General features: G+C 43.5%; 1 long non-coding RNA gene across 3 annotated transcripts in view; it reads left to right on the top strand.

Moving 5' to 3' along the window:
* LOC132485986 (uncharacterized) overlaps positions 1-14,445 on the top strand; it is a 52,574-nt gene that overhangs the window by 28,907 nt on the left and 9,222 nt on the right. For 2 of the 3 annotated variants that reach the window (XR_009531431.1, XR_009531429.1), the window contains exon 3: positions 8,606-8,691. This is a non-coding gene — a long non-coding RNA (uncharacterized LOC132485986). Of the gene's footprint in view, positions 1-3,220; positions 3,317-8,605; positions 8,692-14,445 lie in introns of all 3 variants that reach the window. The other variant, XR_009531430.1, reaches the window with a different exon arrangement.

Genomic DNA, 14,445 nt, shown 5'->3' with positions numbered 1-14,445 from the left:
GAATAGCATATGTGCCATGGAATTTGTTAGTATTTAAAACGCTTTTTGGCCATCCAAGGTGGGTGTTATTATTCTCCCATTTTAAAGGTGAGGAAAGTGTGGGGAGGGGAGGACAACAACACAGTGCCAGGGATGAACTTGGTTTTGAATTATGGCTATGTGGCTGATCCCTTCCCTAACTGTTATGTGGGATCTGGTGGCACTGGGAAGCATGTCTGTGGAGAGGTAAAGACTGGAGGCTGGGAGGCCAGTCAGAGCTGTCCCAGCAGTGCAGGGTGTGGTGTTAAATGCCCACCAGGGATCATTAACTCAAACACTTAGAGTATACACGGCTCATGTAAGTGAATACACGTAGGCAGAAATATATGACTCAGTATTAAAGACAAACTAGGGAGTGATGGGGACTGTGGTGAACTGGATGCACATGCTCCTTTCCAGAAGGACAGCTATGACTCAGTTCTGGCTGACCGTGCCAGATGCAAAACCAAGATTAGTGTTACCAGTTCTTGTGATGTTTTGATGGAAGCCAGAAATCTGAACTTAAATGTGAAGTATCCTGATTTTAAAGGTTGGCCACATGTATAATTTTTAAAAATGTTTATTTAGGCCATACCATGAGGATTAAGCAAAACATGTCTGTAGGCTGTCAGCCTATAGGCCACACAAGCCTGGGTGGTGGCAGAGAGACTGCCCAGGTACTGCTACAGCTGTGGACATGCAGTTTTACCAGGCATGTTTTTGGTCAAAGGGCTAAATGCAGACTCCAGAGCATTTTCTATCAACATGAGACCATTCATTAGGTTTACTCATGGCTTTAGACTTTGCCAGCCCGGAGGTACATCTGTGTTTACTTTGATATCAATACCTGCCTTACTCCATATTTCATTTTTCTTTCTTTTTCATTGGCAAATTCTTTTTTTAAAATTGAAGTATAGTTGATTTAGAGTGTTGTGTTAGTTTCAGGTGTACAGCAAGTGATTCTTTTATATATATATATATATATATATATATATATATATATATATACACACACACACACACACACACACACACACACATATATGTGTACATTCTTTTTCAGATTCTCTTCCATTATAGATTATTACAAGATATTCAATATAGTTCCCTGTGCTATATGGTAGGACCTTATTGTTTATCTGTTTTTAATATAATGGTGTGTATCTGTTAATCCCAAGCTCCTAATTTATTCTTCCCCTGCCTTTCCCCTTTGGTAACCATAAGTTTGTTCTCCATGTCTGTGAGTCTGTTTCTGTTTTATAAATAAGTTCATTTGTATCATTTTTTTTAGATTCCACATATAAGTGATAGCACATGATATTTGTCTTTCTCTGTCTGACTTACTTCCCTTAGTATGATGATCTCTAGGTGCATCCATGTTGCTGCAAATGGCATTATTTCATTCTTTTTTATGGCTAAGTAGTATTCCATTGTGTATATATACCACATCTTCTTTATCCATTCATCTGTTGATGGACACATAGGTTGTTTCCATATCTTGGCTATTTGTAAATAATACTGCTATGAACATTAGGGTGCATGTATCTTTTAGAATTATAGGTTTCATCTTTTCTGGATATATGCCCAGGAAAGGGATTGCTGGATCATATGGTGACTCTATTTTTACCTCTCTGAGGAATCTCCATACTGTTTTCCATAGTGGCTGCACCAATTTACATTCCCAACAGTGTAGGAGGGTTCCCTTTTCTCCACACCCTCTACAACATAATCAAATTTGTAGACATATTGATGATGGCCATTCTGACCAGTGTGAAGTGATACCTCGTTGTGGTTTTGATTTGCATTTCTCTAATGATTACTGATGTTATGACTTGCTCCATATTTCTACTTGTCTCCTACAGTCTCTCCCCAAGGGTGGCTGTTAGCCCATGTATGCTCTGAGTAAGACAGTTTGAGAAAAGCATTGTAGCGTAGTGGTTCATAGTTTGGTTTGCTTCTTTGATCTTCCATTTTCCACCTTTGTCAGAGGATATGTTGTTTACTCTCTTTGTACCAGTTACTTATCTATAAAATAGGAATACTCTGACCTACCTCCAAGGATGGTTGTGAATATTATAAAAGATAAATATTGAGGGCTTGGAAAAATATCTGACATATAGTAAGTGCTCTATAAATGTTAGCTATTATCATTTATATTTCTTCCTTCTTGGCTCTTCTATTTGAGGCATCTATCTTCTGTTTCTGATGCATTGGCCCCCTGGGAGAATTCACTTGGTGTTGCCCAGAACCCTCAGGATGCCAAGGCTGCATTTATTAATTCATTCAAAATATCCATCAGGACCTGCAGGTGCAATTCTGTTCCAGGCATTGGAGAGTTATCAGTGGTGCACACAATGGAAGGAGCTTGCATTTTAGAGCACAAGACTGACAATAATTGTGAAAACAAAGAAATGAGTGAAACTGTTTCCAAGTGCTTATTGCTATGAAGAAAAAGAAAATGGTGATGTGATAGAGAATGAACAGGTGGCTACTTTATTTTTTATTTTTTAATTTTAAAATTTAAAAAACATTTATTTATTTATTTTTGGCTGCGTTGGGTCTTTGTTGCTGCACGCAGGCTTTCTCTAGTTGTGGTGAGCGGGGGCTACTCTTAGTTGCGGAGCATGGGCTCTAGGCGAGCGGGCTTCAGTAGCTGTGGCACACGGGCTCAGTAGTTGTGGCTTGTGGGCTCCAGAGTGCAGGCTCAGTAGTTGTGGCACATGGACTTCGTTGCTCTGTGGCACATGGGATCTTCCTGGACCAGGGATCAAACCCATGTCCCCTGAATTGGCAGGCAGATTCTTAACCACTGCGCCACCAGGGAAGTCCCAACAGGTGGCTACTTTAGATTGAGTGCTCAAGAAAGGCCACTCTGAGGAGTATCATTTGACATGAGGTTTGAATGACAAGAAAATATCTTTTCATTTAAAAATCTAGAGGAAGAGTGTTTCAGGCTAGTGAAATAGCAAGTACAAAGGCCCTGAGGCAGGATTGAGCTTGGTTTGTCCAGGCAACAGGCAATAGGTCAGAGTGGCTCAGAGATTAAGGGAATAGGAGGAAAGGAGATGAGGTCACTGAGCTAGCCAGGAACCATACCACACAGGCTTGGTAGACCAAGGCAAAGATTTTGGTTAAAATATATTTTAAGTCCTAGGTGGAGGGTTTGAAGCACAGGAGTGACAAGACTTTATTTATATGTCAGATGACTCACTCTTGCTGCAACATGGAAGGATGGATTGGAGGGGAAGCAGAAAGGCCATCAGCCCCACTGTGAACTACTGTGGAATAGGCAGGGGAGGTAAGGGAGAATGGCTCTTTCCTAAGCTGTTTTTTCTTGTTCATTCATTCATTCATTCATCATTCAGTGGCTCTTTCTTGAGTGTCTGTTATGTGTCAGCAATGTGTTAGGCCCTGGGACTACACTGATATATGATATTGTCATGAACTTTGCTACCATTGAACTTTCAATCAAATGTGCCTCTTGGTTTCCTGGGTCCTCACACAGTGCTGTCTGTACACATGATGTTTAGTGAACATTAATCCTAGAGTGGTTCATATCAACCACATGCATCTTCATGTGGGGTCACCACTGGGGCGAGTAACCACGTAGGATTCTTTCCTCTGTAGGCACCCGCAACATCCTACCTCTCTTGGCAAAACACAAGGGATGCAAATGGGGGCATGCAAAACGGATAAGGCGGGAGAAGGAGGCCTCTGAGCTTATGTGCCAGAAGCCTAGAACCTCCTGGAAGCCTGAATGCGTTTGTGAGCATCAGGTTACTCGGGCCTCTACCTCCAGGGAACATGGAGGGAATTACAGATCATAAAGGTGACTTTTCTTTCTGTTCTGTTTTCAGTAAGGTCATTTTTTTTTTCTTTTAGAGTTTTTTTTTAAGGTAGTGAAACAACATTGCCTAGTATGGAGAGCGCTTTTTCAGATTTAATTCACAACCACAGGCTCTCGTGTGAAATTCAGGGTGTAACCACATTTCTCAAATGGTAAAGAAAATGGGCAATCAGCTTTTTTCAAATGAAACCAAGCACCTAATAACTGTCTTTCACTATCTGATAGGCCTGTGAAACAAACTCCCAAGAAAGTCTGCTGGGTGGGCTAAACTCCTCGATATCTTCTTTACAGAATAGAAATGTCAGTTACAATTTTTCATGGACAGAGGGAGGTTCAAGTTCAAGGAAGCAACAGGGAGTGGAACAATGATTTAGTAGGTTCTAAGTGTCTTTGGAATGAACACAAAGAGGAAAATACTAGGAAAAGGACAGGTGAAAAATCAGTTTAAGCCAGTCCTAGAATTTTTTTCACGGCAATGGAATCCTTTTTTCAGAATATTCTTCAGAGACCCAACATGAAAAAGAGAAAAAATAGGATCTGTTTTGAAAGTGGGAGAGTAAGTAGGGCTCAACCTGTTGCCATCCACCACACACCTCTCCATCCCTGGCAAGTCTTAGAGCCTCAGACCTTCAAGGAACCCAGCTGGAACCTTATTGACTTAAACCACGATATAGAATAAAGACTGTGTTAACTTAAATTTTATTTAGAGTATACCGTATGCTAGGCAAGTTGCTTACAAAACAGTTTACATAACACAGTGTTACCCTTGACCCCATGAAATGAGTATTGTTACACCTGTTGTCAAGATGAGGAAACTGAGGTTCAGGGTGGCTAGATCATATGGCCAAACTTACACAGTTGCCAAGTGGCGAATCTTGGCTTCAAACTCAAAGCTGATACCAAAGAATCTGCTTTTTTTTTTTGGCCACGCAGCGTGGCATGTGGGATCCCAGTTCCCTGAACAGGGATCTAACCCATGTCCTCTGTGGTGGGACCGTGGAGTCTTAACCACTGGACTGCCAGGGAAGTCCCCAGAGCTTCTGCTTTTAACTAGTAAGTTCTCCTAGCTCTCTCTCTTCGACAGACTTCTTTGGTTCTCATCAGGAGCACAAGCATTTCCAGGAATGTTTACAGAAAGGAGACAGGGAGGAGGAGGAGGAGGAAGAAAGAGTAATGTGGAGGGAGGCAGAGGCGGAGGGAGAGCAGGACTTAGACAAAGAGGAAATTAGTGTAAAATGATAAAACCCAGGGAGCCAGCTGCTAAACATTGAAACTCCATGGAAAATCCAAAGAAAGATAATACCACGAGGAGAGAGAGAAAGAGGAGGTGGGGTTCAGCTGTAAGGTCACTGCTTACTAGTGACCAAAATGCCAAGATTTCAGCCAGGGCTGGACCCCCCTGGTTTCTATTGTGATCTGATTGACTTAGTCATTGAAAGTCAAGTTAAGGGTGTCATTGAAAGTCGGGTTAAGGGTCATGAACAAACAGATCAGGAGACTGGCCCAGGGCACAGGAGTCTCACCAGTGGACCAGCTAATTGGAGCTGGGCAGTCCTTTTGGGCACCCAGCTCATGAGGCCAGACAGTACCCAGCCCCTTGGTGGTGGCTTTCCATGATGTCAAAGGATCATTTTGCCCCTGTTGACTGAAGTTTTAGCTAGGTTGCTGAGATGACTGGCTGGGGCTCCGTGGGCTGACAGTGAGCTGACCCAGGGGACAACCCAAAAGACAAGAATCTGACTCGGGGAGGCATTGTTCTTCAAAAGAATAAAGCAGGGAAAAGAAACTAGTGAGAAACCTCTTAGCTTGTTTGTTGTTCCTGGTCTCTGCCATTGGCTGGTTCACTTGTGTGGAATCAGTGGCCAAAAGCAGTAGTATTGACACCATGCAGCACCCAGGTCATGGGTAGCATTGGCGGCATAGCTCCTACTGCTGTTAGGAGTTGGCTGGGTAACTGGGTGACCATTGTAGTGGAAGTGCCTGCCTTGAGTGATGAAGGGCAGATCACTTCCTGATTCTCTGCCTCCGTTCACCCTTCTGAAGCACCACGATCACATGTGCTCCTTACCTACTTCTTTAGGTAAGGGGTGTAGAGTCACAAGGCAAGAGTGTTGGAAAGCATCTTGAGTCTTCTGGGAAGAAAAGGAAAGAAATGTTCAGTGAGGACATACTGTATCCCAGGCAATTCACATGCCTTCTCTGATCAGATTTTTTTAAGGATGGGCAGTATTAACTCCATTTTATAAGAGATATTCAGAGGTTTCTAAGATTTGGAGAGATTGTATTGTCTGTCCAATTCTTCCACTCCTTTTTCCATCCCCTTCTCCTTTAGGTGCCTGTATATTTATAGATGCTTAGGCCTAACCAAAGGTCACCAGGATAGGTACCAAAAGGCTGGACACTAGCCCTGGCAGGGCCACTCCATGGGCCAAGCAGATAACATGGCTATGGGTGGCAGTCAGGAAAAGGATAACAGGGAGAGGAGAGTGATAAATGAAAAGTGCATATAAAGGCATTCAGGTGTGAGGAAAACACACCATTACACTGGTGAACAGGATAAATAAAGCCAGAGTTTTTCAGTTTACAGCATCCTGATTAGATCATCTCTTAGGTCCTTTTGAGTTCCAATGTTTAATTTTTTTTGCCTCCCATCAAAACTAGCATATCCTTTTTCTATTCTCTTCAGGCTCTGCTTTCTGTTCAGTAGAAGTGGGTGGTGGTAATGAGCTAATCAGATAAGCTAATCACTACTGTGGGCAAATTAGCTAATGGGCAACTCTTCCCATGACTTAATGCCATAATTGGATTAAAGCACCTCCCTTCTGATCTTGACCTGGGGGACTGACAAATGGTGGGAATTCACACTTCTATACCCAGAATCCCTGCAACTACACCCTGGGAACAGCACCCAGCACAGGGCTGGACAGGAACTGACATGTGACCCAGCTTTGTTTCCCTGCAATTATGGCAACAATAAAATGGCCAGAGCCTAATGATTGGACAAAAAACTCTGGTTTCCATATTATGTGGTGGTACCATAGGGGGTGGGAGGTGGCAGGGGTGGGGGAACCATGACAACTTTAAAGTCATTTTTCCCCAGTTTTATTGAGAAATAATTGGCATACATCACTGTGTAAGTTTAAGGTGCACAGCATGATAGTTCGATTTACATAGATTGTGAAATGATTACCACAATAGGTTCAGCTAACATCTATCTTCTCATACAGATACAATAAAAAGAAAAGAGTAAAGGAAAAAAATTTCTCCTTGTGATGAGAACTCTTAGGATTTACTCACTCAAGTTTTTTATGCTGTATACACTTGAGTGTAGAAAACATTGTAATAAATATAGAATGAGGGGGCTTCCCTGGTGGCGCAGTGGTTGAGAATCCGCCTGCCAATGCAGGGGACACGGGTTCGATCCCTGGTCTGGGAAGATCCCACATACTGCGGAGCAACTGGGCCCGTGAGCCACAATTACTGAGCCTGTGCATCTGGACCCCGTGCTCCGCAACAAGAGAGGCCGCGATAGTGAGAGGCCCGCGCACCGCAATAAAGAGTGGCCCCCGCTTGCCACAACTAGAGAAAGCCCTCGCACAGAAACGAAGACCCAACACAGCCATAAACAAACAAACAAACAAATAAATAATTATTAAAAAATATATAGAGAGAATGAAGAATCTGGAAGGAATTTTCCATAATTGTGGAAGCTGAGGCCCCAGAAAAATGAATACATGCACTATCTTGGGTTTGTATAATGTTTTACTGTTTACAAAAGGGCTTTCCTGTTCATCATGATATTTGATCCTCTTACCAACTCCCCATATGGAAACAGAGGTAGGCAGTATTATTTCCACTGTACAGATGAGGAAACTGAGATTCCCAGAGGTTGACTTCCCCAACAGCCAGTGCACTCATTGTCTTAGGGGCATTGGCATGACAAGCCTTATACCTCATTGGCACCAACAGTCTTGTGGTTGGATTTCAGGTGTGGTGAGGAGAGGGTGGAGATGTACGATAATTCCTCAAATTGCAGTACTTGGAGAGGCTGGCTATTTTGCACAAGCTGACAGCCAGCTCTGGTTCAGGTACTCTGCTGACTTCACTTACCAGGTTTAAATTGGCTCCTGGCCCTGGGTTTCCCAGGCATGGAAATGGCACCATCACTGCTTGCAGCAGAGGAGCAGTGGAGCGCCTGGCACTCAGACGGCATTGCCCTCCCACACCTGAGCAGGTTGGAGGCTGGGTTGGTTCTCCCCAGTGTCTGCGCTTCACGTGCTGGAGCCAACTTCTCTTCACGCTTTCCTTCGCCCTTCCCTTAATTCTGTGCCATGGAATCAGCAATGTCTGTTTCCTAACTTCATCTCTTTTGCCTCCAAGGAGGCTGAGTAAAATGGCAAGAAAGTCAGAGTTGGTCGAGGTCAATACGGTGACCCAGGTGCTGTGCTCCTGACATCGGTACAGAGGCAAGCGGTACTTTGAATTCACTGTTGAGGACCACACAGCTCAGTGGGATGGTTGGTCAGCCACATAGCAAAGTAAGTGAGTTAGGAATTGCATTTGGCTTCAAGTCACAGAGAATCAAAGCAACAGGGTTTAAACAAGTCTTTTTTTTCTTCCACATTCCATGAAGTTTGGAGCTGGATGGCCCAAGGCTGGTCTGGTTGCTCTGTCAACATGGTGTCACCATGATCCCAGGTTCCTTCTTCTGATCCTTTTTTTTTTTTTTTTTTTCCGTAGGATTGCTTCATGATCAAAAGATGGCTGTTGGAGATCCAGTCTTCGTGTCTCAAACAGGAGGAAGGAGAAAGGGCCAAATGCAAATGGTACATAATAGCAGAGTATACCCTCTTTGAATGATTTCCTGGAAGCCCCGCACCAAGGTGTTGACTTACGTTTTCTCAGCTACCCTATCTGCAGAGATGTCTGGGAGAGGTTTTGTTTATCTTATTTTTTTTCTTAAATTGGACACATTGATCTCTGACAATACAGTCTTTGATATTACAAAAGAGGAGGAGAAGGGGTGTTGGGTAGATCACTAGCAGCCTCAGCTAATCTGGGCAATTTCAGTGCATGGTGATGTATTCCATGCATTCTGCTCAATGTGTGGTTTAGCTAAATAATGAAAACACTCTAGGCCTCAGTTTTCTCACCTTTGAAATGGACATAATAACACCTACCTTGTAGTGACTAAATTTTATAGGACTTATGAAAGTTCAATGAGAAGGTGTACGTCAATGTCTTAGAGCTATGGAGGTATACTGTAAGTGCCCAATAAGTGTTAGTTGTGATGGTGAACACAGGAGATGGTGATGACGCAGATCCTGAACGCAGTCTGCCTGGGTTGTATCCCACCTGCAGCACTTTGCTCAGCCGTGGGTGCGTTCCTATGATTCAGTTTCTTCAGTGGTAAAATAGTAGGATGAGAGAATCTGCCTCTTTAAAATGCTCTCATATTGAGATGATCCGTGTAACGAGCTTAACAGAGTGTGTGGTGTATTACAGGTACTCAAAGAATGCTGCTCATTAAGATTGGAAGCACGGAGAAGGGGAGTGTAAGGCTCAGTGAGGTGCAGTCGGAGGAGGCTTCCCGGGCGAGCGGTATCTGGGTTGTATTCAGGCCAAGGGGGGAGCCGGTCAAGAAGGTGGGGAGGGTATCACAAGCAGAGCGAGCAGCACGCAGGTGTGAGAGCTCGTGGTGTGTGCTCCGAGTTCATGGTGAGAAACGTCTGGGGAGTCTGGGCCCCAAGGTCACGGCAGGAAGCAGGACAGGCTGAGGTGGAGAGGAAGGCAGTGTTTGGGACTTGGACAGCTTGAGTGCCATGATGAGGAGCCCACAGCCCTTCTGCCCCGTCTCCTGGGGATGGTTTCTGAGGGTGCATACGATCACATTCACAGACAGGGAATTAGCTGATCTGAACAGTGCATGGATTATTGGCATCTGTCAGCTGCTACCTGTTAACCAAAGGCCCAAGGCTCAAACTCTGCCAGGCTTCTCTGGGAACAGGCCACTCTGGCAGAAAGGGAATGCTAATAGCTGGAGGCTGATCTTAGGACTGGAAGAAAGGAAGGCTGTCGTAGGTTTTCATAGGGATAGAAAAACAAGTTCACTCTAGGTTTCTACAGGGCTTTATTCCCCATTAGCAGATAAGAACAGATGTGTTTATCAGATTCCCCTAGACATTAAGGTGTTAAGGCAGCCGAAGAGGTAAATTCTGAGGTGAGAGGAGGAGGAGGTGCTGGGGAGACAGGGGTACATTATAGTTACGGGACAATAGGGGCAGCGAAGGACCAGCTGGGGCCTCAGCGGGGAGGTTGTGTAGAAAGAGCACTTGACACAAGTTCAAAGTCTTGGGGCTACCTCTGACCCCAAATTCCCAGACACGACGTACGGGGTTCTGTAAAACATGGATGATAGCACTTGCTCGACTGGCCTGACCAGGCTGTTTGATCAAATGAGAAAATATACGTCTGCAAAGACACTTTGTGAGGGGCATCTAGAATAAAATCCAACCTCCGCCTCAATCTCCCAGGCCTTCTGACGGATTACAGAACACACCAGCCTCTTTCCCACCTTTGTCCACATGTTCCTTTTTCCGCCTAGAACATTCTTCTGCCAGTTCTTTTTACAGTTCATCTCAGCTTATATGCCACTTCCTCAGAAAGGCCCTCCCTGCCCTATTGAAAGCACGCACTCCCCTCTGACCCTCTCCTGCCCAAGATAGCTTGTGGTTAAGGACTCAGGCTCTGAAGCAAGTCTCTGGGGTTCAAGTTCAGCTCTGACACATACCAGCTGTGTGACCTTGGCAGTCACCCAAACTCCTTGTGCTTCTATTTCCACATGTATCAGATGAAGATCATAATAATATTTCTCTCACAAAGTGGTAGAGACAAAGATGACTTCAATAGGTGTCAGCTATTCTTACTGTTCACCAGACTGCTCTATTTCCTTTCTAGAACTAACCATGTCTGTAATTAATTTTTCTGTATATGTTTATTATCCAACACTCACCCTTTTCCATAATGGGCTCCCCATGAGGGCAGCGATCATGTCTTGCTGATCCATTCTTATATACCATGTGTATAGCACAGTATAGCCTGGAACCTAGAAGATGCTCAAGAAATAGTTGTTGGATGAGGAATGTACTGAATGAGCATTTCCCAGAACCAAGCCCTGGGGTGATCCAGGCAGTCCTGGGACCAGCCAAGGAAGTGGTCAGATGACCCTGCTTTGCATTTCATTCTCCCCTTGGTAGGGCTTTCACTTATGTAATGGAACAGCAGTGAAATCCCACGATACCTAAGTGCTTCCCCTCCAGCCAGCCCAGTATACGACCACAAAAAGGGAGAAGAAAAAGTAAGAGAAAGAGAAGAGCTCCAAACCGCATGCTTCTTGGGACCGAAAAAGGAGCTCTGTTTTCTCCCAGAGTCATGTGAGGGCACAGTAGCAGGCGGGGGGCATGTTTTGCTGAGCTTCAGAGCAACCAAGCAGTGAAGAATCAAGGGCCCCAGCCTGAGTGTCAGCAGTTGAGGCTTTTTCCACCTCTGCACCTAACTTGCTGTGCAACCTTCATCAAGTCAGTTTCCCTCTCTGGGTCTCCTAAGTGTCCTCATCTGCAAATTGAGGGGATTGGAATAAATGATTAAGGTAGATCCGTCATGCAGTCCTGATTTTGCCTATAGATCTGGTATAATTGTTAACAATAACCTCTTTCATTCTCTAAGTGACCTGTACTAGGTGATAAATTATAAAATCAGTTTGATTCAAATCACAGTTTCCATTTTTTGGATATGATAAACAATACTGCAATGAAGTTCCTTATACATTCCTTTATTCAACAAATATTTGATAAGCATCTGTTATATACCAGGTATGGTTCTATGCTCTGGGGATACTGGAGGAATAAGATAGATAAGATCTCTGTGTGGAAAATACATTCTTGTGAGGGAGATAGATAATAAACAAGAAAACAACAACAACAAAATACATTTTAGATAGTTATGAAGAAAATAAAGGAGAACAGTGTGCTAGATAGTGATAGGAGGTACTACTTTATAAAGTGTGGTGGGGGAAGGTCTCTTTGAAGAGGTCACGTTTGAGCTGAGACCTGAATGATAAGAAGGAGCCAGTTATGCAAAGTACCAGGGAGAATGTACAGCAAATGCAAAGACCCTGAGGTAGGAACAGCTCTTTGTGTTTGAAGAGTAGAAACAGACAGTACGAGTAAAGTATAGCAAGTGGTTGGAAATGAGGTTGGACATACAGGCAGGGGCCAGATCATACAGGGTCCAGGAGTTTGAGTTTTGTTCTTAGTGCAGAATATCTGGTTGTATTTTTTTTTTTTTTTTTTTTGCGGTACACGGGCCTCTCACTGCTGTGGCCTCTCCCGTTGTGGAGCACAGGCTCCAGACGCGCAGGCTCAGCGGCCATGGCTCATGGGCCCAGCCACTCCGTGGCATGTGAGATCTTCCCAGACCAGGGCACGAACCCATGTCCCCTACATCGGCAGGCGGACTCTCAACCACTGTGCCAACAGGGAAGCCCCAATCTGCTTGTATTTTAATCACTGGAAAATCATAGAATAAAACTAGCTCTATGTAGAATGGACTGTGAGCAAAAAATTTCACGTATCTGGTTAGCTACAGCACAGAAAGCCATAACTTCACCCTAGGGTGTGTTGCACCCTGGGAGAGAATGAACAGCAGAGTCAGAGAGATCTATGTTCAAATTCCAGCTCCATTGGTATATATCCAAAAGAAGTGAAAGTGGGGTCTCAAAGAGATATTTGTATGTCCATGTTCATAGCAACATTATTCACAATAACTATGAAGTGGAAGCAACCCAAGTGTCCATTCATGGACGAGTGGATAAACAAAATGTAGTATATAAATACAATGGAATATTATTCAGACTTGAAAAAGGAAGGAAATTCTGATGCATGTTAAGGAAGGAAATTCTGACACATGTTACAATATGGATGACCCTTGTGGGTAGTGCAATAAGCCAGATACAAAAAAACAAATACTTTAAAGTTCCACTTACATGAGGTACCTAAAATAGTCAGATTCAGAGAGATGGAAAGTAGAACGGTGGTTGCCAAGGGATAGGAAGAAGTGGGAATGGGGAGTTGTTTAATGGGCATGGAGTTTCAGTTTTGCAAGATGAAAAGAATTCTGGAGATTGGCCGCACAGTAATGTGCATGTACTTAATGCTACTGAACTGTATACTTAAAAATGGTAAAAGATACTAAATTTTATGTTATTTGTGTTTAACTATAATTAAAAATTTTTTTAAATTCCAGCTCCATCACGTACGGGCAGTGTGATTTGGCCGTTAATCTCTCTGAGCCTCAGTTTTTGCATATGTAAAAGGGTGACAGTAATACCTCCTAGCTCTTGTGTAGAGAGGCTCATATGCTGTCTATTCCAATATTCCACTGCACAATTTGGAATCTCAGGCTCCCCAGCCTTCCCAGGCAGCTAAAAGACCCTTTCAGTGAATCTTTTTTTTTTTTTAACATCTTTATTGGAGTATAATTGCTTTACAATGGTGTGTTAGTTTCTGCTTTATAACAAAGTGAATCAGTTATACATATACATATGTTCCCTTATCTCTTCCCTCTTGCATCTCCCTCCCTCCCACCCTCCCTATCCCACCCCTCTAGGTGGTCACAAACCACCTAGCTGATCTCCCTGTGCTATGCGGCTGCTTCCCACTAGCTATCTATTTTACGTTTGGTAGTGTATATATGTCCATGCCACTCTCTCACTTTGTCACAGCTTACCCCTCCCCCTCCCCCTCCCCATATCCTCAAGTCCCTTCTCTAGTAGGTCTGTGTCTTTATTCCCGTCTTGCCCCTACGTTTTTCATGACCTTTTTTTTTTTCCCCTTAGATTCCATGTATATGTGTTAGCATACGGTATTTGTTTTTCTCTTTCTGACTTACTTCACTCTGTATGACAGACTCTAGGTCCATCCACCATCTTGATTGAGTTGCCCTTGTACCTAATACACAGTAGATGCTCAATGAACATTTGTTGATTGACTTGCTGACTGGATCCGCTTATGTAGTAGACATGATCTAGAAGGAGCCATATGTGTAGGGAAATATGTACCTGGTACCTAGTTGGCATTCCATAAATATTTATGGAACAGGTGAATGAACAAAGTGGATGACACATCTGGCCACGAATTGTAAAATAATCTGCCTGTTCCAAAATATAGGAGAGATTTTATTTCCTTATCTGGTACCATAATAGTTGCTTCAGAAAGCAAACTAACTGAAAGCTCTGCTGACTGAGTCTCATATTAACATCTGTATTAGTTTTCTATTGCTAGAAAATAACTTCCACAAATATAGTGGTTTAAACAACACCAATTTATTACCTTGCAGTTCTGTAGGTCAGACTTTTGACATGGGTCTCAGCAGGGTAAAATCAAGGTGTCAGTAGAGTTGTGTTCATTACTGGAGGTTCTAGGGGAAGGATCTGTTTCCTTGCACATTTGGATTGTTTGCAAAATTCAGTTCCTGTGGTTGTAGGACTGAGATGCTGTTTCCTTGCTGGCTGTCATTGAGGA

The sequence above is a fragment of the Mesoplodon densirostris genome, chromosome 3, assembly GCF_025265405.1.
Source record: "Mesoplodon densirostris isolate mMesDen1 chromosome 3, mMesDen1 primary haplotype, whole genome shotgun sequence".
Lineage (NCBI taxonomy): Eukaryota > Metazoa > Chordata > Mammalia > Artiodactyla > Ziphiidae > Mesoplodon > Mesoplodon densirostris.
Note: the sequence above shows the minus strand (reverse complement) of the source record. Positions and strands in the feature narration are given on the sequence as shown.